This window comes from Dasypus novemcinctus, chromosome 2 (genome assembly GCF_030445035.2).
Source record: "Dasypus novemcinctus isolate mDasNov1 chromosome 2, mDasNov1.1.hap2, whole genome shotgun sequence".
Taxonomy (NCBI): Eukaryota; Metazoa; Chordata; class Mammalia; order Cingulata; family Dasypodidae; genus Dasypus; species Dasypus novemcinctus.
The window spans coordinates 138,248,848-138,275,394 of NC_080674.1; the positions used below are offsets into that span (position 1 = coordinate 138,248,848).

Below are 26,547 nucleotides of genomic sequence, written 5' to 3' on the forward strand. Positions count from 1 at the left end.
CTCTTTAGGAGGCACTGGGAACTGAACCTGGGACCTCTCATATGGGAGAGAGGGGCTCAATCGTTTGAGGCACCTCCATTCCCTGCTTTGTTGTGTCTCTCATTGTGTTCCCTCTTTGTGTCTCCTTGTTACATCAGCTTGCCGCACCAGTCTGTCGCGTTAATGTGCTGTCTTGCTTGTCTTCTCCAGGAGGCACCAGAAACCCAACCTGGAACCTCCCATTTGGTAGGTGGGGGCTCAGTCACTTGAGCCACACCTGCTTCCTGTTTTTCGTTAAGATAATAGCCACTTTACTAAATTCACTTAGTATTTCTAATGGCTTCTCAATTGATTCACTTAAATTTTCTGGTGATGCAGTCCTATTTGTAACTAAACATAATTTTGCTTTATCCTTTTCCAGATTTTATCTCTCTTATATTGCTTCGCTTACCAATTGTACTGGCTAGAAACTTCTAGAATATTTTTATTTGTAATCAGCATCCTTGTTTTGTTCATTAACTTAATGCTTCTAATGTTTCACTAAATGTTTACATTAATTAGAATGTTTATAATATCTCACCATTGATCATGAAGCTGGTCTTTTCTTTTTCTTTATAAATAAAATGTAAAAGAAATACCAATTTACTTCTGTTAAGAAATTTTAAAATATCTTACGTAGATGTCAAATATTATCAGTTCCGTTTTGACATCTGCATATGCCAGATTTTAAAATGTTAATTGTTGCCATCTCATAATTGCTGCAAATTCAAAATTGCTAAATTTTTCCTACCTAATTATATTGTAGTTCAATTTTCATCTTTGGTAGTTTGTAAACTACTTCCTTCTTTGGTAAATTTAAGAATATGGTGCTTATTTCTATTTTTATGTTTTAAAATATGTTATATTTCTACAATTTGTTAACTTATATTTATTTACATATGTCTTATTTTAAAAATATTTAGATAGGCCTAGCATGAATTAGTTAATTTTTATTATCTTACTAATGAAGCATTTTGAAAGCTTATTTTTTAACTGGTGATAAGAAATGATTATATCCATTTTAAAGATGGGAAAAAACATGCATAGTATTAATAATTGCATTTTCCTTGTTTCGTGGTCATAGAGCTGATCTCTGTTTCTTCCCTTTTTTCCTATTTTGATTTTATAGCATTTTGCTCAGTGTACCAATCTGTTAGAGCTGTCTGGTGAGTTAGGTATTTTTATACACACACATACACACAGAGGAGAAGCAAAATTTATTCACTAAATGTGGGATAATGGGGAAATGTGCACATTGTAGAAAAGTATTAAAGTATAGCGGTAAATGGGATATTCTGTCAAACGTGCCCCCCTTAATGACTCTGCGTTTCTCCTGTTCTTTTTTTTTTTTTAAAGATTTATTTATTTATTTAATCCCCCCCTCCCGTTTGTCTGTTCTCTGTGTCTGTTTGCTGCGTCTTGTTTCTTTGTCTGCTTCTGTTGTAGTCAGCCGCAACGGTAGTGTGGGCGGAGCCATTCCTGGGCAGGCTGCACTTTCTTTCGCGCTGGGCGGCTCTCCTTACGGGTGCACTACTTGAGCGTGGGGCTCCCCTACGCGGGGGACACCCCTGCGTGGGGCGGCACTCCTTGCGCACATCAGCACTGTGCATGGGCCAGCTCCACACGGGTCAAGGAGGCCTGGGGTTTGAACCGTGGACCTCCCATGTGGTAGACGGACACCCTAACCACTGGGCCAAGTCCGTTTCCCATCCTGTTCTAACTTGTATAATTCCAGTCAATCACCTAATAATCGATAATCACTCTAATTTGTCTAATTCTAATCAACTGATTTATTCTAATCAATAAAGAAGTAGCTTGGGGAGATTTTGAGAGAAGAGAATAATTGGCATTAGCTCTTTAATTTTGGAAATTTGATCCAAAACTGTTTACTGCACATTCTTTTTTTTTTTAAGTTAAAATATTATTTTTATGTCAGTGTTATAAATTACTCAGTTAAACACGATATTAACTACAGTAATGATAAATCTGCTTTAGTCAGCAGTTACCCTCCCCCATTATTTTTGTTCATTCTTCAGTCTTGAGGGATATGGGTTGATGTCTACTTTGCTTCAGGCTGGGAAGGGACATAGATATTATGGGGCAGAGGAGTGGAATTGGATTGCTTGCAGTTGAAGATATTCTTTCTTTTGGAATGGGGCTGGTCCATCTTCATTGTTTTGTTAGTTGTCTGGGGCTATACATTCTTTACAGTTAGAAAATATTTCACAAGTCAGATAATAGTTTATTAGTTTAAGGGAATGGAAACTGACATTTTCCGTTTTTTTCGTTAGTGGTTGAGGCCAGGAGTATTTGGAAATAATTGCCATCTAGGGGCCTATGCTATGCTTACATAAACAGAACTGGTGGCATTAATGTAGGGCCTAATCATACTGTAGTAATCCGTACCACTGCAGCTGGAATTTATTCTAGCTGTTGTTGTATGTCCTCAGTATAAAGGCCAAGATTTTGGTGAAGAAATCATAAAAATAGTCCTTTTGTGGTTTTGATTAAGGGGTGTTTTCTGGGACAGTGAGAAAATGCTCTGCTTGTTTTGTGCTCCATAGACAGAAGACATGTTTTCATAAACATTTATAAAAGAAACTATTTCTCCTTTGGAAAAAATGTAGTCACATGCAAGATACCTATTTTCACTTATTATTGTCATCAGCAATAACTGTGAATGCCTTTAATATACATACTCATTGAAAAATACTTATATTTTAGAGAAAAATACTAATTAAATGAAATGTGTTAATCTTAGGATAAATGTAGACATTTTCAGGATCATATTCCTTTGACTGCCTCCCTATTTTTATAGTTCTCTTTAAAATGCCTGACCTGTAAAATCACAGTAAAAGTTCAATGGTATATATATTATCATAGGTTTTGGGTTTATGTCATCATATTCTCTCATATGTGAATGATATATACAAGGTTATTCTTAACAGAATTGTTTATAGTAGTCAAAGATAAGGAAGACCTCAAATTTCCCTTAATATGAGACTAATTATGTCCATATAATACAATGTAGCAATTGAAAATTGAGGAAGGGTAGTTTTTAAAAATTTATTGATATTGCCAAATGGTGTATGCTATCATTTGTGTGAAGAAAAAAAAGGAAAAAAAAATGAATATATATATATGTTTATATAGTCAGAATATCTAAAATGTTACACAGTAAGAAATTAATATATGGTACTTGGTGAAAAAATACAAATTCCTCCTAATTTTCACTTTTATCAACTCATCAGAACTCTAGGGGTGAGACTTCCCCAATCTGCCATTTAACTAGCATTTTCATCATATATGTTATATATACTTAGAAAAGTTCATGAAGTTAACTTAAGGTAATGATTTCAGTTCGATCACTTAAATATACCACAAATAGTTTTGGGAACAATTTCTGTGTGCTTTGTTTCTAAGACTTTGAAGTATATGTTTTATATTCAGATCGTCAAGGGGTAGTACCCTTCACACCACCTCCCTATTTTTAATTTTTTTCTATTTAACCATGAATGAATCATCCAGGGAACAGACTCAGCTATACTTAACCCCAATGAATTTTTCTAGCCTTAATTTTTTTCCCTAACATAGTTAAAATTCTAAAGTTCTACATGTTACAAGAATTTCAATGGTATAACAGCATGAAAAAATATTAATGTTTTAATAAAGACTGACTGTAGGGAAGTGGATATGGCTCAAGTGATAGGGCCTCCACCTACCATATGGGAAGACCCGGGTTCAATCCCTGGGGCCTCCTGGTGAAAAAGAAGAGAAGGCATAGTGAGCCAGTGCCTGTGTGGTGAGCTGAGTGCCCACGCGGTGAGAGTGCCTGCACAGTGAGCCAGTGCCCGTGCATGTGAGTAACACAGCTAGATGATGACACAACAAAAGAGAGATGAAGGGGAGAGTCAAGGTGAAGGGCAGCAGAAACCAGGAACTGAGGTGGAACAGCTAACAGGGAACCTCTCTCCATATCAGAGGTCCACAGGATCAAATCCCAGTGAATCCTAGAGAAAAAAAAATGAGAAGACCAAAAAGAGAAATAGATACAGAAGACCACACAGCAAATGGATACAGACAGCAAAAACAGCAGGGTGAGGGGAGAGGGGGAAATAAAATAAATAAAATCTTAAAAAAAAATAAAATAAAATAAAAACTGTGTGCCAATTTTCCTTTGCAACAGACAGACTTTTTAACTCTCTTGAAAATATTTTCATCTTCATGGTCTTGACAGTTTTGTGTTTTTCCCATAAAATGAATTCAGTCACAAATTGTCATTTGAGAGCAAGGTCAAGCAGTTAAGAATTTTATCCAGAGCACAAATTGTACATGAGATCCTAGTAAAAAAGTAAAAGGAGTGTAAATTTTTCCTTCATTTTTTTTAATCCTTTGCCAAGAAAATTTTAGGGGCATGTATGTTCTACAACAAAATAAAAAACTTATAAAGTATTTTACATGGGGAGTTAATTATTTGCAAGTTTTACTTTCCCAGTTTGAGGTTTCTGAAATTATCTTTCTAAAATTGTTATTGTAGAAGTGACTACTTTTTCTTGTGTTTATTTCTTAGAAGTATTATTTAGAAGTATTAATACTATAATCATGTTATTAAGTAACTATCCAGCTATAACTCAGAAATGCACCAAGTACTAATAAAAGTATTAGAAGTCCTTTTAAATAACTTTTGGCAGATTTTGAGGTACAGTTTACTTCTTTCATGGCTGGTTTTTGTTTGTTTGTTGTTTTGTGTTGTTTGGGTTTATTTTTATTTTTCCCTGGAAGCACAAGCAAGCCCTTTCCTCAGTAGGATAAGGAATGGTTGTTATTCATATTCCTCTTAGATTCATATTGAACATAGACAAGTCACATTTCATTTAGTTTGAATTCACCTGTAGTTAGTCTAACTCCCAACGTATTAACTCTGTCTTTGTCTTTGATGTTTCTAGTATTTATTTGAACTGGGAGTAGACTGGCTTGTAGTTTTAGACATTTTTGGCTTATATTTAAATTAAACACTGGCAGGGTCCTTATCCTAAGCACTGTGAGGATGAAAAGGACAGGAATATGTATTTTTTGTCTTTGTTTCATTCTGTCCTCCACTTGCATTTTCTTGGCAATATTTGAGTGTGAGCAGTGTGTGGGGAGGAGAGAACTATAAAGCTAAGCAATTTATTTTCACATCTGGGGCTTGTTCTTGTGATCTATTGCACCATCACACATTATTCCAAATTTTGCAGTTAAAAAAAATTAAAATATGGAACACTTCACGAACTTGTGTGTCATCCTTGCACTTTCATGGCTGTTTTTATCTGAGTATTTAAGACTGAGGTGCTGCATGTCTTACATTTTACTGTGTGAGTTGGTAGAAAAGGGTGCAGGTGGTGGTATGGCTTGGGTAGGGCAGGAGTTTAATCCTCACTGTGAGTTTTGCGGAAAGATAATGAAATCCTTTATGTCTCCTTTCTACAGACCTGCATTTCAAAGACTCACATTTTAATAAGAATTGGTTGTGCAGCTGCAACCCTGGCAACAAGGCCTAAGAGAAAAGAATTGGGGAAGTATTCCAGAAATCAAGGCAGGCAATGTTTTCATATGGAGTTGAGCTAATGAAAGTGATAAAAAATATAAAGCATTTAGTAGAAGTAAAAGCTAGTACTTTCTTTGGTGTAGTGAATGTTGAAATTTTCGATGCACACATTTTATTATTATTTTAAAAGTCCAAAGTTGTCATAAGCAGCTTACTCAATAAAACTACTTACGTTATATTCTCCTTCAGTATAAAAATATCCTAAAGTACTCTTGGAAGTTACTATTCCTATAAATTATATCTAAAACATAATTGTCGTTGGCCTGTTTTTAGTGAAGTCTTGGACATTTTCAAAATACAGTATATCAGGTTGGTCAGATAATTTTTTAAAACTAGTTTTTAGGTTTTAATGACTTGAAAACTTAATGTTCATAAGCTTTAATGTGAATTTCTCATGGATATTGGACTCTTTAGATCCCCTTAAATAATAAAATTTGTTAAACATGCTTTCTTTTCTCAATACCATTGCCATGGCTATTTATTATCAAACCATAATTTGACTAATTATTACCTGGTTGTTTGATATTTAGGTTGCTTCTAGGTTTTGTCCCTTTTCCTCCTCCAGCATAGTAAATATTGCAATAAAACATTTGTACCTATAGGTATTTTCCCTTCTTCTGGATTATGTAGGATAAATTTCTGAAAGTGAAACTAATGCATTAAATACAATTAAAAATTACTAATACTTTGGGGGAGCAGATGTAGTAGCTCAGTGACTGGGTGTCTGCTTCCCATGCACAGGGTCCCAGGTTCAATCCCTGCTAACTCCTAAAAAAAAAAATTACTAGTAACTAATACTTTCTAAAAGGACAACCAATTTATACTGCTGGCTTCACAGCTTATTTACCAGCACTAAATATTATCACCTATTTTAAAAATTGAATAAATGAAGTGGTGGTCGCCTTTTTTGTTTTAATTTCCATTTCTTTAATTAGCAACCATGTATATTTTAAAAGAAGCTTATCAGATACCTCTCCTTTGTGGATTTTTCCCAATAATCTATTGGAAATTCATTGATATTTTTAACTAATATCCCCAAGAATCTTTCAAATTGGTATGATAAACTCATTCATTCAGTACTTCCTTACCAAATGGTTTAAGTCATGCCATGGGTCTGTTGTAGCCATGAACAAAATAGACATGATGTAGTCACATTCTTAGAGCAGAAAAGGCTCTTAGATTCTGTGTTCAGTTTTCACATGAAAAAACTGAGCTCCTATACCAAATTACATGATTAATAATTACCCTAAGGATTTGTGGACAAACTGGAATTTGGCCATTTTTTGTTTCCCTGCTGGTCTACTTTTACGTCCTCTTGCCTTTTCCTAATGTGACACCACATTTCCCTGCCATACCCCCTGCCCTTCCTCTCCTATGGACTATTGATGGCCTAAGAAAATTAACCTTATCCTAGTCCCTTGGATCGTGAAACCATCTGGCTCACTCTATTCCTTTCACCTAGTATTTGGTTCAGGGAGTTTTAGTTTTCTAGGCTGCTCAGAGCAAATACTATAAAATGAGTTAGGTTGAACAATGGGGATTGATTCACTTATGGTTTTGAGGCCTGGTGAAGTCCAAATCAAGGCATCATCAAGGCAGTACTTTCTTCCTGAAGACTGGCTGCTGGTGATCCTTGGCACCTCTGCCACATGGCAAGGCACCTGCGGTGTCTGCTGGTCTCTACCTTCTCTTTCGGGTTTCATTGACTTCAGCTTCTTGCTTCTGTGGCTTTTTCTCTGTCTGAATTTCATTCTCTCTTTACGAAGGATTCCAGTAGTTGGATTAAGACCCATCCTGATTGAGGTAGCCACACCTTAACTGAAGTTACCTCATCAAAAGATCCTATTTACAGTGGATTTATGCCTACAGGCCTGGATTAAATTTAAGAACATGTTTTTCTGGGGTACATACAGCTTCACACCACCCCAAGGGGTAAGCATATCATCCATGTTGATCCAATTAAAGGGTAGCCGTGAATTGTCATTACCATTAAGTTCTAAGTATTTTTTAATTTTCTTAAAGTTTTCACTTTTTAATCTGTCATTTGATTATATGTTTAGTTTCCAAACATGATATTTTGATTTTAGCTAATCTTTTGTCATTCCTTTCTTTTACACCATTATTGTAAAAGAATGTAGTATGGATGGTATTGTCATGAGACTATGATTCTCGGTTTATCATAATTCATTTGGCAGAAAAACTACTTGGACTGACAGAAGAGTATTAATAGCTTTTATTCTTCTCACTTAGTGTGATGAATATTTATAGGATTTGCTCTAGATTTTTAATATTATAAATATTAACAAATACAATCATGGGTAGTGCCCTAGGAACTCCTGTGAATATTGCCTAATATATGATAGATACCATATTACTTTTCTAAAATCTGAAAAATTAAAAACTCTTGAAAAACCCCTGACATCAAGGATTATGATAAAGGATTGTGGATTTGTTAATTACTTCATCTTTGCATTCAGTTTTACTGTTGAGATGCCTAATATCAGTCTCACTCTTTTGCCTTTGTATTGGTCTGTTCTTTTTTTCTTCAATGTTTTACACTTTTTTCTTTGGTGTTCCTAAATTTTCTAGGAAATTTCCCCCTTACGTCTCTTACTTGACTCTTCAAGTCCTTATAATCTTGAGTTCTTTTATCTTTACTTTTGGGAAAATTATCCTCATTATTTCTTGAAATGTTTATTCTGCTTCTGAAATGCCTTATTTTTTTCCTCCTCATTCTGGAATTCTTATCTATTTTTCCATGCTCAATATTTCCACTTAGTTCTTTTTCATAATTTCTTGTTTTGGCTTCATAGTATTAATGTCTCCCTTTGGCTCCTTATATGTACATTCTTGAATCATCCATTCCAATAGTTTTCTTTCAGGTAGTATAAGTTGATTGATGTGTTGTCTTTCTTTTCCATTAGTTTCGTTCATTTTAGAGGTCTGTTTATTTCGGCTGTTGCACTAATGATCCCTTGCCAGGGTGGGAGTGGGGAGTATCAGCTACTTAATAATATGTATGAGGGAATGGCCAATAGTCATATCTTCTTTGTGTCAGTCCAGATGAGTTTAAGGAAAGGGAGAGCTTGAGTCTCAGGTCAGGTAGTCCTTGGGCACCACAGGACCTCTCTTAAGTTCTCAGTTTGGCAGCCACTGTATCAGGCAACTTCTGATCAAGATTTATCTTTTAATCTCTCAGAGATAAATAATACTGGAAAGAGGTATTCAGTGTCCTTAGATTGTAAATGTAATTCACCAGCCCTGTACGTTTTTTTGGAGGAGATGGGGCATGATGGTTACTAGTCAACCTGTACTTGTTTTCATGAACCTTTCCTCCCCTAGAGGTTTTGTGTTATCCCAGTTTTATCCTAGGCTGTTGCTGATTTCTGTGGTATGTGTCAGTTAAGGGATATCTTATACTTCTTTTCAGTCTACTTTTACAATAATACTTTTCCTTATAGCATCGGATGTCAATGAAGGGAACCACTCCTCATGACATTTGACAATGTCTAGAGACGTTTTTGGTTGTCACAGTTGAGGAGATGCTACTGGCATCTAGTGGGTATCGGCTGGGAAAGCCTCTAAACATCCCAGAGTGCACAAAACAAGCCACCATTCCTGTGCTGCTGACGACAACAGAAGCGGACAAAGAAATAAGACGCAGCAAATGGACACGGAGAACAGACAACCGGGGGGAGGGGGGGAATTAAATAAATAAATAAATCTTAAAAAAACAACAACAACAACAAGCCACCACAACAAGAAATTATCTGGCCCAAAATACCATTAGAGCTGTTTTATCTTGCCAAAGGCTGTCAATGCAAAAAGTCAGAAATGTGTCGACTTTTATCATGGGAGTTTTATTTGGCATGGAAGTTTAAAGTTCTGAGGCTGGGAAATGTCCAAATCAAAGCACTATCAGAGATGGTTTCTCACCAAAGTCAGCTACTGGTGATCCTGGTATCCTGCCTTGTGGTGGGTGGATGGAGGCCAGTCTCTGCCTAGGTCCCTGCCCCGCCCCTCAAGGCTTAACGTCTCCTGGAGCTCAGCTGTTGGTGATTAGGTTCTTGGCTTGTCTCTTTCCAGGCCTCCTCTCTAAGCCTGCGCTGCTTTCTCTGAGACCAGCTGTGGGTGATCAGATACTGGGGCTAGCTGCTGGTGATCCTCGGCCCTGGATTCCTTTGTCACATGGTGATGCACACGGCGGCCTCTCCTGGCCTCTCTCATCTCTCCTGGGTTCTTGTTTCCCATGATCTTTTCGTTTGTCAGAATTTCATTCCACTTAAAAAGGACTCCAATTATAGGATTGAGACGCATTCTGATTGAGGTGGGCCATACCTTAACTGATGCAACCTTATCTAAAGGTCCTACTTACGAGTTCACACTTACATGAATGGATTAAGTTTAAGAATGTGTTTTTCTTGGGTACAGTCAGCTCCAAACCACCAAACTGGTGCACAAATATCTGTTTGAGATTCTGCTGTCAGTTTCTTGGGTATATAACTAGAAGTGATTGCCTGATCATAATGGTAATTCTGTACTTCAGGCTGCCACCTGATAGATTGGTACAGAAAGGTATGTACCCCAATATATACCTAAGGGTAGCTCTGCTTCCTCCAGGACTGGGAGCAGGGACCTCCACCTGAGAGGGCAAGCTGGCTCCACACAGAGCCATGGGGTGTTCGGAGGAGCAGCGCAATGCCACAAGGTTTTCTTATCATTTTTTTTTTTTTAATTAAAAATTTTTTTCTTTGTTAGAGAAGTTGTGAGTTTACAGAACAATCATGCATAAAATACAGGCTTTCCTTAAACCACCTTGCGTAGGTGTGGCACATTTGTTATAACTGATGATAGCACATTTTTATATTTGTGCTATTAACTAGAGTCCATGGTTTAACTTAGAGTTCACTGTGTAGTGTAGTTGTATTTGTGGTATTTTTTTTATTTTAGTACCAGATATAGAATCTGATATTTCCCCTTTTAATCACATTGATATATATTTCAGTGCTGTTAATTACATTCACATTGTTGTCTTATCATCACCACCATCCATTACCAAACATTTCCATCCTTCCAGATAGAAACTTTGTACATTTTAAACCTTAACTCCCATTCCTTACTCCCAACTGGTAACCTGTATTCTAGATTCTGACTATGAATTAACTTATTCGAATTATTTCAAATCAGTGAGATCATGCAATATTTGTCCTTTTTTTTTCCCCCAGGTGGTACTAGGGATTGACTTGGGACCTCATACATGGGAAGGAGGTGCTCAAACCACTGAGCTACATCTGCTTCCCAATATTTGTCCTTTTCTGCCTGGCTTATTTCATCAATTGATGTCTTTAACTTTCTTTCATCCATGTTGTCTCATGTGTCAGTTTGTCATTCCTTTTTATAGCTGAATAATATTCCATTGTGTATATAAATCACACCTTATTTATTTCCTGCCATTTTCATGTTGCCTTTTTCTTGGTTCTTTTTGTCCAGTTATTGTAACACTTTGTTTTTTAAAATTATGAGAAAGATGTTTCTCCTAGTTTTTGCTTGTTGTTTAAAGATTCTGTGAGTGGTCAGAACTCCATAGCGTCACACTCGCCATCGTGGTGACGTAACTCTCTTGTTCATTTCATTTTGAATTGCCTTCTGTTGGTTATTGCCATATTTCCAGGACCTACTACATAGTAGTTGTTCAACAACACCCATCAAATGCATGCATATATTCATATTTTCAGCAAAGAAATATTGATGAGGCAGACATGTTTGTTCTGTTGTAAGTTTGCCCTTGTTTTCATAACTGTTTCTTGAATTCTGCTGTAAAATATTTGGCATTAAGAAACCAATAATGTGATTCTCTGATGACATCGCCCAATTTATCTAATGCTACCAGTGTCTGCAAAATATATGAACATTTGTTGAAATCCTACATTCACGCTGTGGGCTGAAGTATTGTTATCCTGTTAAGAGGTGTGCTAGAGAGTGTTATTGATTTCTTGGTAAATATGGAAAAGGAAGTAAAATGTACATGTAATTTTTATTTTTCTCACTGATATGCTGCACTTAAAGTTAAATATAGCAAAGGGAGATATTCTTTTCAGTTGATAATATGACACTACCAGCTATTTTATGTTTTGTGTGTGTGCTCATGAGTTCTGTTGTCCCCAAATTGAATTCACTTGTCTGTTATCTCATATTGTCATGCTAAAGATAATTGTTTTAGAAAGTTGTTATTATTTACTTTTTATGTATGCATGTTAATTGCCAGCATAGGTACAGAAAGATAAATAAATTCCTTGTTGGTACTGGCTGGTAAAAGATAGGGGAATAAGTTTTATTTACTCTAAACAACTAAAAAGGCAGCACTGGAATCCCACCTTGATCTATTATTATTGTTATTAGAATCAATTTTACTGATACATATTCATAAAGCATACAGTCCATTCAAAGTGTACAACCAGTGGTATTTGGTATATTCACACAGTTGAGCATTTGTCACTTCAGTCAATATTAGAGTGTTTTTATTACTCCAAAAATAATACAAAATAAAAAAACCTCTATCTCTTAGTGGTCACCTCTCAATCTCTGTTCTTTCCCCTGCCACACATAACTGCTGTTTTATTTCTAATTTATTTTTATTTCTATTTTGTATAGATGGAGTCAAACAAAATATAATGCCTTTTGTCTAGTTTCTTTCAGTTAGCATATTTCTTTTTTTTTTTTTTTAACAATTAATGGAAGATTATATTATTATATTACTATACAGTACTGTCCATAGTTTGCTTTGGTTATATTTTTGTCCAGGTATCATCCTGACATTAACATCTATGTACATTTTTTTCTGTTTCAGAGAAACAGTCTTATATATGCAATACTGCCCATGCCCATTTTTCACATGAGGTTTTGCTATGCTATACAGACCCATGTTTCATATTTGAGCTTTCATTCTAGGGATATACAGGGCCTTAGACTTTCCCTTTCAACCACTATCGTGCCCACATATTAGCACTGCTAGTTAGAAACTCTAAGATGTGCTTTCATCATTTCTATTCATTTCCAAAGATTTATGAAGAACCTTTTTACCAATTCAGTAAAGATTAAACCTCAGCTCTCCTTTCTCTAACCTCATTCCATTTTCTGGTGACCTATATCCTAGTTATTAATTCCTTGAGTCTGCATTATATTTCGTTCATAATCGCAAAATCACACAATATTTGTCCTTTTGCATCTGGCTTGCTTCATTCAACATACCATCCTCCAGATTCATCCATGTTGTTATAGGCTTCATACCGTCATTTCTTCTTATAGGTAAATAATATTCTACTATATGTATACACATATGATATTTTATTAATATTTTCTTTAAACAGTAGCTATATCCTTATCTTTGTTACCATCTGTTTTAGTTCCCAGGCTGATGTGACAAATAATATGTAGTGGGTCGGTTTAAACAACAGGAATTTATTGGTTTACGATCTCAAAGGCTAGAAAACTTTCTCCCTGAGATTGGTATCATTCTGGATGCTGGCAATCCATGGGGTTCCTTGACTTCCCCATCACATGACAATGTCTTCTTTCTCTTCTGGGTTCTATTGACTTGCAGCTTCGAGCTTCTCCAAGGGGCTCTCTTTTCATAAAGTCTCCCGTAATAGAATTAATACCCATCTTCTTTCAGCTGGGCCACACCTTTACAAAAAATAACATCTTCAAAAGGTGATACTTATCATGGGTTCACACTCAGAGGAATGGGTTAAGATTAAGAGCATGCTGTTTTGCAGTACATAATTCAACCTACCATACCATCTTAACTGGTGTAATTTCAAGTCTTTAAAATGCTTTTAAGATCTTTTATTTTTAAGGAGGTACCAGGGATTGAACCCAGGACCTCATACATGGGAAGCAGACACTCAACCACTGAGCTACAGCCATCCCCCTGAAGGACTCTGAAGTATTGGTCATTGTCAATGCATAACAGAAATTTACTTTTCTTGGTTTTAGTAAAATTTACATCTTTTTCTTATGGAACTCATGTATGGGCTATGCAACAAAAAGTGAAGATTGATTTTAATTATTTTTCAAGATATTTTGAAGATTGTTTAAAATATGAAAATGTTAATATTTCATTTAAACCCTTGGAAATGAAAAACTGATTGCATCTACACATATGGTGTTGATAAGGAAGTTTTTTTTAAAAGGTGAAGTTAAAAACTTGGTTTTCCCTTTTGACATTTTGAATTTTTATGTTATTTCAGCATTCATAGACAATTAAGTTTTAAGAGAGTCCATCAATTCAAACTGAGTATGGTATACTTTACCAAATAGTTTACTAATTCTTCTTCTGCAAAAATTTAAACTGATTGACTAAATGTAGTATTTTGCTTCTATATGCTCTTTAGTACACAGGTGAAGATAGGAAATAACTGTGCATTTGAAGTTACTGGTTTAATTTTTTGTCAGTTGTTTTTTTTTTTTTGTCAGAGAAGTTACAGGTTTACAAAAATCATACAGAAAATACAGAGTTCTAGTGTCTCCCCTAAGTTTTCACTGTTATTAACACTTTGCATAGGTGTGGTATCATTGTTACAAGAGATGAAAGAGTATTTTATAACTGTACCATTATAATTATTCTATCAGTTACATTAGAGTTCAAAATTTGTGCTGTACATTCATATGTTTTTTTTTATATTTAAAGTTTTTATCTAGGTAACGTACATACAACCTAGAATTCCCATTTTAACCACGTTCAAATATATAATTCAGTGGCATTAATTACATTCACAATGTTGTGCTACCTTCCTCACCATCCATTACTAAAACATTTCCATCACCCCAGAGAGAAACTCTGTACCCATTAAGCATTATTTCCCCATTCCCTATTCCCACTCCAGCTTCTGGTAACTTGTATTATAGTTTCTGACTATAAAATTGCTTATTCTATTTTTTTTTTTTTTGAGAGGTACCAGAGATAGAACTCAGGACCTCATACAAACAAAGCAGGCACTTACCCACTGAGCTACATCTGCTCCCTTTATTCTAATAATTTTATTTCAGTAAGCTCATATAACATTTGTCCTTTAGTGTTTGACTAACTTAATTGGACATGATTCTTCACTGTTCATCCAGACCATCACATGTATCAGACTTCATTCCTTTTTACAGCTGGATAATTCCATTGTATATATATACAGTGTTATCTTTCTCCATTCATCTTTCATGGACACTTGACCTATCACGTATCATCATCTGGTTGTGAGAATAATGCTGCTAAGAACATCAATGTGCACATATTTTTCTCTTCGAGTCCCTGCTCTCAATTCTTTGTCTAAATACCTGGAAGTGCCAGATTATATGATAATTCTATACTTAACTTTCTGAGGAATCGCCACACTCTTTTCTACAGTGTCTGTACCATTTTACATACCCATCAACAATGAACAAAGTGAACAACTGTTCCTCTTGCTCCATAACCTCTCCAACAATTATTTTCCGTGGTTTTTTTTTTTATTAACAGTTATTCTAATTTGTATGATAATAGTATCTCCCTATGGTTTTTATTTGTATTTCCTAATGGTTAATGATGTTGAGCATCTTTTTCACATGCCTTTTTTTTTTGGGCATTTATGTATATCTTTGGTGAAATATACATTGAAGTCTTTTGCCCATTTTTTAAAATTGAGTTGCTTTTCTTTATGTTGTTGACTTATAAGATATATTTATATATTCTGCATATTAAACCCTTATAGGATATGTGGTTTCCAAATATTTTCTCACATTTTGTAGGTTGTCTTTTCACTTTCATGATGAAGTCCTTTGATAAACAAGTTTTTAATTTTCATGAAGTATCATTTATCTGTTTTTCCCTTTTGTTTCTTATTTGTTTGAGAAACTATTTCCTAACACAAGATCTTAAAGATGCTTCCCTAGGTTTTTTTTTAGAAGTTGTATAGTTTTGATTCTTTTTTTTAGGTCCTTGATACCTTTTTACTTTAGTTTTGTTTAAGGTGTGAGGTAAGGCTTCATCTTCAATCTTTTGTATACATATATGCCATTTTCCAAGTACTATTTGTTAGAGACTGTTCTTTCCCTATTGAGCAGATGTGGCACCCTTGTCAAAAAATCAATTGGCAGTAATTAAGGGTGTATTTCTGAATTCTCAATTTGATTCTGTTGGTCTATGTGTTTGTCCTTGTGCCAGTACCATGCTGTTTTGATCACTGTAGCTTTGTAATAAAGTTGTTGTTGTTGTTATTATTTTAAGTACCAAACCAGGGATTGAGCCTGGGACCTTGTAACCTTGCAAGTGGAAAGCCGGTTCTCAACCACTTGAGCCACATCTGCTCCCTGTAATAAGTTTTATTTTTTAAATTTTTATTTGTTTTTTATATAATTTTTTTTAAAAATTTCTCTGCCCTTCCCCCCAGTTGTCTGCTCTCTCTGTCCATTTGCTGTGTGTTCTTCTGTGACTGCTTCTATCCTTATCAGCGGCACCAGGATACTATGTTTCTTTTTGTTGTGTTATCTTGTGTCTGCTCTCCGTATGTGCAGCACCATTCCTGGGCAGGCTGTACTTTCTTTCACACTGGGCAGCTCTCCTTACGCGGTGCACTCCTTGCACGTGGGGCTCCCCTACGTGGGGGACACCTCTGAATGGCAGGGCACTCCTTGCATGCATCAGCACTGCGCATGAGCCAGCTCCACAAGGGTCAAGGAGGTCTGGGGTTTGAACTGCGGACCTCCCATGTGTTAGGCGGACGCCCTGTCCATTGGGCCATGTCTGCTTCCCTGTAATAAGTTTTAAAATTGAGAAGTATAAATCCTTCAACTTTGTTCTTTTTCAAGATCATTGTGGCTATTTGGGGTCTCTTACTCTTCCACATAAATTTGGTGTTTGACATGTCCATTTCTGCAAAGAAGGCTGTTGGAATTTTGATTGAATTGCATTGTCTGTATATCACTTTTGTTAGACTCGATATCTTAACAAGAGTTAGTGCTACAGTCCATGAACCTGGAGCTGGAGTGTCCTTCCATTTATTTAGGTCTTCTTTGATTTCAAAAATGATTTGTAGTATTCTATGTAAAAGTCCTTTAAATCCTTGTTTTTATTCCTAGAAATCTGATTCTTTTAGTTGCCATTGTGAATGGAGATTTTTTTCTTGATTTTCTCTTTAGATTGTTCAGATTGTGTACAGAAACACTACAGATGTTTGCATGTTGATCTTGTATCCTGCCAATTTGCTGAATTAGTTTATTAAATCTAGTACCTTTATTGTGGATTTTTCGGTACTTTCTATATATAAGATCATGTCATCTGCAAATAAGAAACTTTTACTTTTTCCTTTCCAATTGGATGCCTTTTCTTTTTCTTGTCTAAGTGCTCTTGCTAGAACTCCCAGTATAAGGCTGAATAACAGTGGCAACAGTGGGCATCTTGGTCTTCTGTCTGATCTAAGAAGGAAAGCTTTCAATCTTTTCACCATTAAGTATGATGGTAGCTGTGGGTTTTTCTTATATGCCCTTTACCATTCAAGGAAGTTTCCTTCTAATCCTAGTGTTCTATATGTTTTTATCAAGATTGGGTGTTGGATTTTGTCAAATGTCTTTTCCGTGTCAATTGAAATATGTGCTTTTTTTTGCTTTCATTCTATTAATGTGGTGTATTACATGCTTTGATTTTCTTATGCCGAACTACCCTTGTGTACCTGGGATAAATCCCACTTAATCATGTTGTATAATTCTTTCAATGTCCTGTTGGATTCAGTTTGCTCCTAGGTTTTTTGTTTTGTTTCGTTTCGAGGATTTTTGCCTCTATATTCATGAGTGATATTGGTCTATATTTTCTTTTCTTGTGGTATCTTTATTTGGTTTAAGTATTAAGGTGATGTTGGCCTCTGTAGCAGTTTGATATAAATTATAATTTGTTTAAATTATAATTTAATCGTGCCCAGGTACAGACCAGATTACAAACATAATCCAATATCTATTTCTGGAATTCATAACCATATCAAACTGCTACACCTACTGTGAATCTGGATGTGGCTTTCTTCAGGTCTGTCCAGTTTTGAGTTTGTTGGGCTTCTTAAATGTACATATTTATGTCTTTTGTTAAAACTTGAAAGATTTTTTCCAGAATTTCTTTGAATAATTCTTCTGCCCCTTTTACTTTTCCACTTCTAAGATTCCCATAATGCATCGATCGGTACCTTGATCACATCCCACAGTTCCCTTAGGATCTGTTCACTGAAAAAAAAAAATGTTTTTTTTCCTCTCAGTTGGAATCATTTCTATTATTTTGTCTTTGCCTTCATGGATTCTTTTTTCAGCCGGTTCCAAATGGCTGTTGAAATCCTTTAGAGGGAAACGGACTTTGGCCCAGTGGTTAGGGCGTCTGTCTACCACATGGGAGGTCCGCGGTAGACAATCCCCGGGCCTCCTTGACCCGTGTGGAGCTGGCCATGCGCAGTGCTGATGCGCCCAAGGAGTGCCGTGCCACGCAGGGGTGTCCCCCGTGTAGGGGAGCCCCACGCGCAAGGAGTGCACCCATAAGGAGAGCCGCCCAGCGTGAAGGAGGGAGCAGCCTGCCGAGGAATGGCGCCGCCCACACGTCCTGTGCCGCTGACGACAACAGAAGCGGACAAAGAAACAAGACGGACAAAGAAACAAGACGCAACAAAAAGACACAGAAAACAGACAACCGGAGGAGGGGAGGGGAATTAAATAAATAAAAATAAAATCTTTAAAAAAAAAAAAAAAGAAATCCTTTAGAGAATTTTTCATTTCAGTTACCATGTCTTTGACTCCAATATTTGTTTTATTCTCTTAAAATTTCTCTCTTTATTGGTAATAAATTTTCTTATTTGTCACTCATTTTCCTGATATCCTATAGTTCTTTCTCTGTGCTTTCATTCATCTCCTTGAGCTTTTGAGGATAATTTTTTTAAGTCTTTTTTCCAGGGGGGTGGATGTAGCTTAAGCGGAGCACCTGCTTCCCACATGGGAGGTCCCGGGTTCAGTTCTCGGTGCCTCCTATACAAACAAACAAATAACAACAACCAAAAAAAAAAAAAAAGAAAATAACCAACTCAGGAGAGCCGATGTGGCACAGTGATTGAGCGTCAGCTTCCCACATACAAGGTCCCAGGTTCAATCCCTAGCCCCTGCTACCTCAAAAAAATAAATCAGTATGTACAAAGTCTAGTCTTCGTTGATGGTTTCTGAATTTTTATTTTATTATTTTGGGCCATCATTTTCTTTTTCTTTGTATTGTAGTCTTTTGTCACACAGTATACATTTTAATATTTTAAACTGTGAACCCTGAGATTTAGTTCTTGAGGTTCCTTAACTTTGTATGCAGCTATTTCTAAGAGAAGAGATTTCCTTGAGTGATAAGAGCTAACAAAAACAAATAAACCAAAGTCAAAAAGCACCTTTCACAATCTTTGCTTATTGGTTCTGCATTGGCTAGTGGACTCCTTATGGATTTAGCCCTCTCTTCAAAAGATTAACCTGAGAGGAAAGTGAAATGCAGACCTTGAATCCTATCCTAGGATTGTGCTTGCTGGTGGCCTTTTAATTCCACTATTTACAGTGCAATTGGAAAGTCCCCTCTACTCTTTTCAGTGTGTGCTATTGTTTGACTTACAAAGTGGGTAATCCTTTGACCCAAGTTGCTTTGACTTAATAGTTTCTTACTTTGCTTTTGCCTGCAGGGCAAGTTCTAGGATGGCAAGCTAGAGAAGAGTTTCATGGTTTAGTTTTCAGCTTGACACTGGATAGATTGGCATGGAATATAGGTACCCCAAGATGTGCATAGAGGTTAATCTGCTCCCTCTGGAAGTGGACTAGGGATGTGCAGTGGAGTGCAGCTTGCCCCACACTGCCCTGGGCAGGGGCTGCGGAAGGGCCACCCAGGGTACCATAAGGTTCTCCTGAGGTTTTAGATTGTGCTTTCTTGATTCCACATTTGCTTTCTTGATTCCACACTGTAACCATTTAAGAGTTTTCTAGAGTTTTGGGGCTCTACACCTTTTTCTAGTTGTTCAGAAATTCTGTGGGGAATTGGCACCCTGAAGTTCTTTATGCTACCATTTTGGTCATCTAGAAGTCTCGTTCTGATTTAATTTTGTTTCTTCTCATTTCCTCTTTAAAATTCCCAGAGTCTCAGAATGAAATTTTTCTAGGATTTTTTTTTCTTTAAACCTATGGAATCAGTTCTGTACATTTGCAATTGTTTTTAACCATTTTGTAATGATGAGATCAGCTCTTTTTTCGTACATATCTTAAAATTTAAATTTTGTTTTAGTACCGTAAGCAATAGTCCAATTACATGTTATTTTTAAATAATAGGTATTTTAATATTTGATACTTTTTCTTTGCAAAAAGTGATAGCAGTGTATTTGTTGAAATCTTTCAGACAGATTCCCTCATTACCCACTCCACCTCCTTGTAACTGTACATAGGACTCATTCCACGTTAGTTTCCTTTTCTCATCACTGTCTACCTTGAGAAGTTTAATTTTTCATATTGATTTAAAATGCTTCAGAAGATCTTAATTATTAGGGATAACTATGTGCAGACCTAAGCACTTGTTGAAAATTAATAATTCATGATTAATTTGACTGAGAGCCCCAAAAGTATAGCTACATGGTATAGTTTTTGGTTAGTGTTTCAATATGGTCATAAAGTAGTCATAGGTATTGTCATTATTCATCTTCGACTTACTAATGTTGAAAAAATATATGATAAATAAAATGCCATTGTATTAGATATAGCTTGTTTTGTGCTCATTACAAACTATACCTTAAAAATACCTATACCTGTCATTCACAGAGAAGTTTTTATTTCTTTAGATGTATGTGCCAGTTATAATGTTAATACTTTGATAATGCATTTTGGTCTAAACTTCTGTGCAAGGTGTTGGGTTGGAGAAATTTAAAACAACCAAAAGACCTCTTTAAAGTACATAACTTAGTTCTGTTCTCATAGCAGATTCATCTTATAAATGTTCTTTTTTCCCAGCCAAAAAAATCTTTGACAGCTAAAAATATCTCATTTATTTTGGGAAATTATCAAGTTATCATATAAAGTCCTAAGGCATTGCCTCAAAGCAAGGGGAATCAAATATAACTCACAGCTGTCTTTTCCCTCTCCAGGGTTGAATGTGAAACACAATGTCAAAACCTGGTCTCTACCTTACCTTGTTCTACACCCAGAAGAAAGACTGTACTTTGTGCTTAACTGCCTTTCAGAATCCCAAGGGAGAGAGATGAGGTTCCATGCCTGACCAAGAAGGATGAATTATATATACTTCTTATTCTTTCAGCCTTTTAATTACTTCCTCTCATCTCTTTGTTTTACAAAACAGACTTAGCAGATATTCCAGGCAGAAGTTAGGTAGAACTTCTAGAACTCTTTGATTGTTTGCTATCCAAGGCCTTCTCTCCTAAGCCTGAGTAAATGGAGTTCATTATTTGAATAGAATTCTTTTTTTTACAATTAATAGCTGATAGTTCAACTAAATTAGAATTATTTATACAACCATCTACTGTAAATTTCTGTATTTTGTTATTCTTAGTGTATGCTATAGATATATAAATTATCATTTATATGTCTGTTTTCGATAGATATGCCATTGCTGTCCAGGGGAGTGATTGAATTAAATAAGTTTGTGCTGTATCTTAATACTGATCTGCCTCACTTTCCCTTTTAAATATGAGCAATAATAAATGGACTCAGAAAGCATATGTGGCTCAAGCAATTGGGCTCCCGCCTACCACATGGGAGGTCCATGGTTCAATTTTTGATGCCTCCTGAAGAAAACAGCAAGCTGGCACAATGGGCAGGTGCAGCAAGCTAACACAACAAGATACACAAAAAGAAAAACATAATGAGAGACACAACAAAAGCAGGGAGCAGAGTTTCCCAGTGCCTACTAAAGAGAGGATGAGCTAACATGACGGGCACACACAGCAAGCTGATGCGACAAGATGATGCAACAAGAGACACAAGAGGAAAAACAGCGAGAGACACAACAAAGAAGGAAACAGGGGTGGCTTAAGCAATTAGGTACCTCCCTGCCACATAAGAAGTCCCAGGTTTGGTTCTCAGTGCCTCCTAAAGAAACAAGACGAACAGACACAGCAAGTGCAAACACAAGGAGGTGGGAAGAGATAAATAAAATAAATCTTTTAAAATAATAATAATTATAGTAAATATACTCTTGTATTTGCTTGTACTTCCTTTAAGCAAGGGAGACTGAGTAGAAAATTTCTGTCCACCTGGATGGGTGAACATCAAAGAAGCTTGCCTCTGCTCCGGTCTGTTGGTGGAGAGGAAAAATATAAAGCAATAATAATGATAATAGTAACAACGGTAGTAGCCACAGCAATTTGTGTATATATATATGTAATATGTACACACACACACTTTGCACCAAACGGTATTATTTTTTAATATATTTTTAATTTATTTTTAAAAGATACATAGATTGCATAAAGTGTTACATAACAAAATATAGAAGATTCCATATGCCCCACTCCCTACACCTCCCACTTTTCCCACATTAACAACTTCTTTCATTAGTGTGGTACATTCACTGCAATTGATGAACACATTTTGGAGCATTTCCACACAACATGGATTATAGTCTACATTATAATTTACTCTCTCTTCTACTCCATTCTGTAGGTTATGGCAGGATATAGAATGTCCTGTATCTGTCTTTGCATTGTTATTCAGGACGATTCCAAGTCCCGAAAATGCCCCCATATAACACTTCTTTTTCCCTCTCCCTGCCTTCAGCAATTCCAGTGGCCACTGTCTCCACATCAATGATATAATTTCTTCCATTACTAGAATCACAATAAGTCCATAGTAGAAAACTAGTAAGTCCACTCTAGTCCAAATTTTATTCCCTAGTCCTGAGGATTCTGGGATAGTGACACCCACTCCACCCCTAATTGAGAGGGGGCTTTGATCCCATATGGCTGATGGATGGGACTCTCTTGCTTGCAGTTGTGGACTCGTTCACTGAACAGTATTCCAAGCAGTTTAAATTTATTCATTTAATCTTCATACAAATTTATGAGGTTAGATACTATTATAATCTCCATTTTATAGAACAACAAACTGAAGCATGTAAAGGTTAACATGCCCAAGAACATACAGCTAGTAACTTGGAGAATCTATGATCCAACCTTAGGGTATCTGGTTTCAAATTCTAAATTTTAAACCACTACATTATATTGCCTTTCCATGTTTGCATCCACACACCAATGTGCAGTACAGATTTCTACTAACCATGTGGCATGAGAGTCCCAAGCCAAGGAATTAAATTAAGGCCTATACTTTAACTTGTGTGCTTCACCTCATGATATGTAAACAGTAGCAAATGCAAACTGGTACTTGGAGATATGTCTTTAACTAGGGATCAAAAATTTTTCATAGAAAACAATTCTCTACTCAATAGGAAATAATAATAAAATAATTACAAGAAAACTGTCCAACATGAGGTAGAGGCAGCAGACAAAACAAAATGATAGTTGGAACACCAGGAATAAGTTTAACAGAATAATCAAATAATTTAAAATCGTGAAATGAAAGATTAACACACTGGAATAGATGAATTTGAATATGAATTAACTAGAACTTGTTAAAATGAAATTTGTGGTCATTTAAATAAGGTTTTAGTTGGAGAAAAAGGTCAACAGAGTTGGGTTTAATAGAGTATAAATAGGTGAAGAGAATCTGAAATAAATTATAAATCTGAAATTAAAGATTTTGTGAAATTAGAACCAAATGCAGAGAAGTGGACTTGGCCCAATGGATAGGGTGTCCGCGTACTACATGGGAGGTCCGCAGTTCAAACCCCGGGCCTCCTTGACCCGTGTGGAGCTGGCCCATGGAAGTGCTGATGCGTGCAAGGAGTGCCGTGCCACGCAGTGGTGTCCCCCGCGTAGGGGAGCCCCACATGCAGGGAGTGCGCCCTGTAAGGAGAGCCACCCAGTGTGAAAGAAAGTGCAGCCTGCCCAAGAATGCCACCGCACACATGGGGAGCTGACACAACAAGATGATGCAACAAAAAGAAACACAATATCCCGGTGCCTCTGATAAGGATAGAAGCGGTCACAGAAGAACACGCAGCAAATGGACATAGAGAGCAGACAACTGGGGCGGGAGGAGGAGGGAGAGAAATAGAAGAAAAAAAAAAAAACCAAATGCAAAGGGAGAATCTTCAAAGTGTCCATATAGAAAAGGCAAGTTTATATTTAAAGGATTAACATATAGATTGACAGCTTCTCAGCAACAATAGTCTGAATAACGTCTACAGAAAGACTGAAGAAAAATCACTTGCCAACCAAGAATTCTATACTTAGCTAAACTGTCACTTAAGAATAAAGGGGAAGTAGAGACATTCTGTAAACAGATACTATATCTGGGTGAAGGATATATGGGGATTTTGTGTTCTGTTTTAGTATCCTCCAGTTTGAAAGGACTCATATAGTACCCAGCATATCAAGTACACAAGAATAACATGTCATATCTATGAAACTTTAGAATTCCAAACATAAATAAAAGACCTTTGAACCTTCAAAAGAAGTTGGGGAAATAGGTCAGATACAAAGGAAAGAAATTGTGGTGTTACCAGACTTGTTAGCAGCAATCTGGAAAGTAGCAGACAGATGAAAAAATGTTTTTAAAATTCTGAGGGAAAGATTTTTAATTTGATATTCTGAATTCAACCTGATTATCAGATGTCAAATGTAAGGAATGGAAACCTTTTCCCTCATGTTCTCATTTTTAGGAAGCTACTAGAGTATGTGATTTTACAGTATATGGTGGGGGGATGAAAAAAAAAGAAGACATAATTCTTAGAGGCCATCCGACCTAGGAAATAAGGTAACATGCCTGGAGATCAGCTAGTCCAGATTGAAGGAAGAGGCTAGAAAGTTCTGGGGGGAAAAAGTTTGAATTAATACATTTATAGATATGTTTGGGTTTTTGGAAATTACTGGTGTTTCATAGATCTAATTACAGTGTTTTACACATCTGATATAGGTATATGAAAGAACTAGACAAATAAAAAAGCCCAGCAATTATGCGTTCAGGGAAAACAAAAGAGTAGTCAAGAAAGGATGAGTAATCCTAATAAACTACTTGTTTCAGTAATGACAATCATAACAACATAAGCATTGAGTATTGATTCAACCAAAAGTTATTATCTAGGGATGAATCTAGATCCTAATCTACTTTAACAGGAACTCAGTTTATATTATCTAAAAATCAGTAATATGAGAAGTAGCAGTAAGCATCTTGTCTATAATTAGAAAAGGTAGAGTTGGGGAAGGCAGAGGGCAGGCTCCCCATTTTGTTCTCTCCAGCCCCTCCTCCCTCTGCACTTGTGGGTCCCAGCAACTCAGGTGTCAGGAGGAACTGTAGCTGCCCGGCAGCCCAGCTTACCAAAGGCCATCCATGCCCCAAAGTGCCCAGGAGGAAGGTCAGTTCAGCTGAAGGGGCTGTGAAGGAAAAGTCCAAGCAGAGATCATTGAGGTTTTCAGCTAAACCTCTTCCTTCAAAAGAGGAAACAAATGTTAAGCTGGAAAGTGACTGTAATAATTGTTTAGAAAAAATTACAGTGTATGGCTTTTTAGGTTTCAAAGCATATATTAAGAATTGTGTAAAAGTTGTTCATAATGTCTGTGCACTGATCCTTAAAACAACCAATAAAATCTCAATTGTGAAAGGAAAATGAATTCCAGAAAAAATGCTCAGTAAGTTAAAAATAGTTCCTATTATCTGTACATCAGTATCAGGAAATATGATATGAATAAGCTAAAAGATTATCGCTATGGAAGGGAAAAGGTTTTATGGTGGATCTGGGGAAGTACTATATATTGTATATATGAATTTCGGTGATCTAAGACTCTTGTGAAGCTGACATTATGTTGGGATTCACTTTACAGGAAGTTTTGAATCATAGAGTGGTTCAACAATGGCAGCAGAGGAATACTGATATAGGATGTTATTGACAGGATATATATGGCTGACAGGGAGTTATACAGGGCATATGACCAGGGTATATAGTAATGTCTAGATATACTCATAGTGGAAACAATTAAAAACAACAGCTGGGGCAGGTACTGGGCGCCTGGCTGGGGGGTCACGGTCATGGACCCTGGGGAGCAGCGGCAGTCCACCAGAGGCTACGGCAAGAACCAGGAAGGAAGGAGGGCCCAACAGTGGGTTCCTGATACTAATGGCTATGCTTTTGAGCCTATACATCTGCAATAAGAACAAGGCCTAGAGTAGCACTGTGCCTGGGAGTTTCCTCCTGACAGCCTTCATGTTACTCAAATGTGGCCACTCTCACAGCCAAACTCAGCATGTAGATGCAGTGCATTCCCCCCAACGTGGGACATGACACCCGGGGATGAGCCTCCCTGGCACCGAGGGATCACTACCACATACCAGCTGAAGATGCAACTAGAAAATGACCTTGAATTAAAGGTTCAATACGGATCAGCAGAATATCCTTGTCTACATATAATAACATGACTTCAAAATGCTGTTTGACCTAATATAAGGGGGAAATGGAAAAGAGAAATGAGATTATAAGGCTATGAGTCTCTAAAAAAGAGTCTGGAGGTTGTCAGAAGGAATGCCCTTATGCACAACTGAGCAGAGTCTAAGAGACAGATAAAGTAGATACAACCCCAGGTATTGGTTCTTCTGAGGGATAAAGAGACCCACGGGTTCTATGGTCATGGCAGATGGGGTTCACTGCCATGGCAGATGGCCCTTCTTTGGAGCTGGTGTTTCTACATGATGGAATTGAACTCGGAGGGGATCTCTTCCCACAAGACTTGCATGCTACTTTATTGGAATTGTAGTTGGTGCTGGGGTTTAAGATATATTTAGGGGATTTGAATCTCTGGACTGATAATAAGACA

At 36.6% G+C, this 26,547-nt stretch overlaps 1 protein-coding gene across 5 annotated transcripts in view; it reads left to right on the plus strand.

The window, feature by feature from the left end:
* The window catches only part of CDC42SE2 (CDC42 small effector 2), a 120,432-nt gene that overhangs the window by 50,631 nt on the left and 43,254 nt on the right, over positions 1 to 26,547 (plus strand). The window contains exon 3 of one of the 5 annotated variants that reach the window (XM_071209822.1): positions 9,692 to 9,796. The exons of the other annotated variants lie outside the window; for them this stretch is intronic. The gene's annotated coding sequence lies outside the window, so the exon portion shown is untranslated. The remainder of the gene's footprint in view (positions 1 to 9,691; positions 9,797 to 26,547) is intronic. 5 annotated transcript variants of the gene reach the window in all.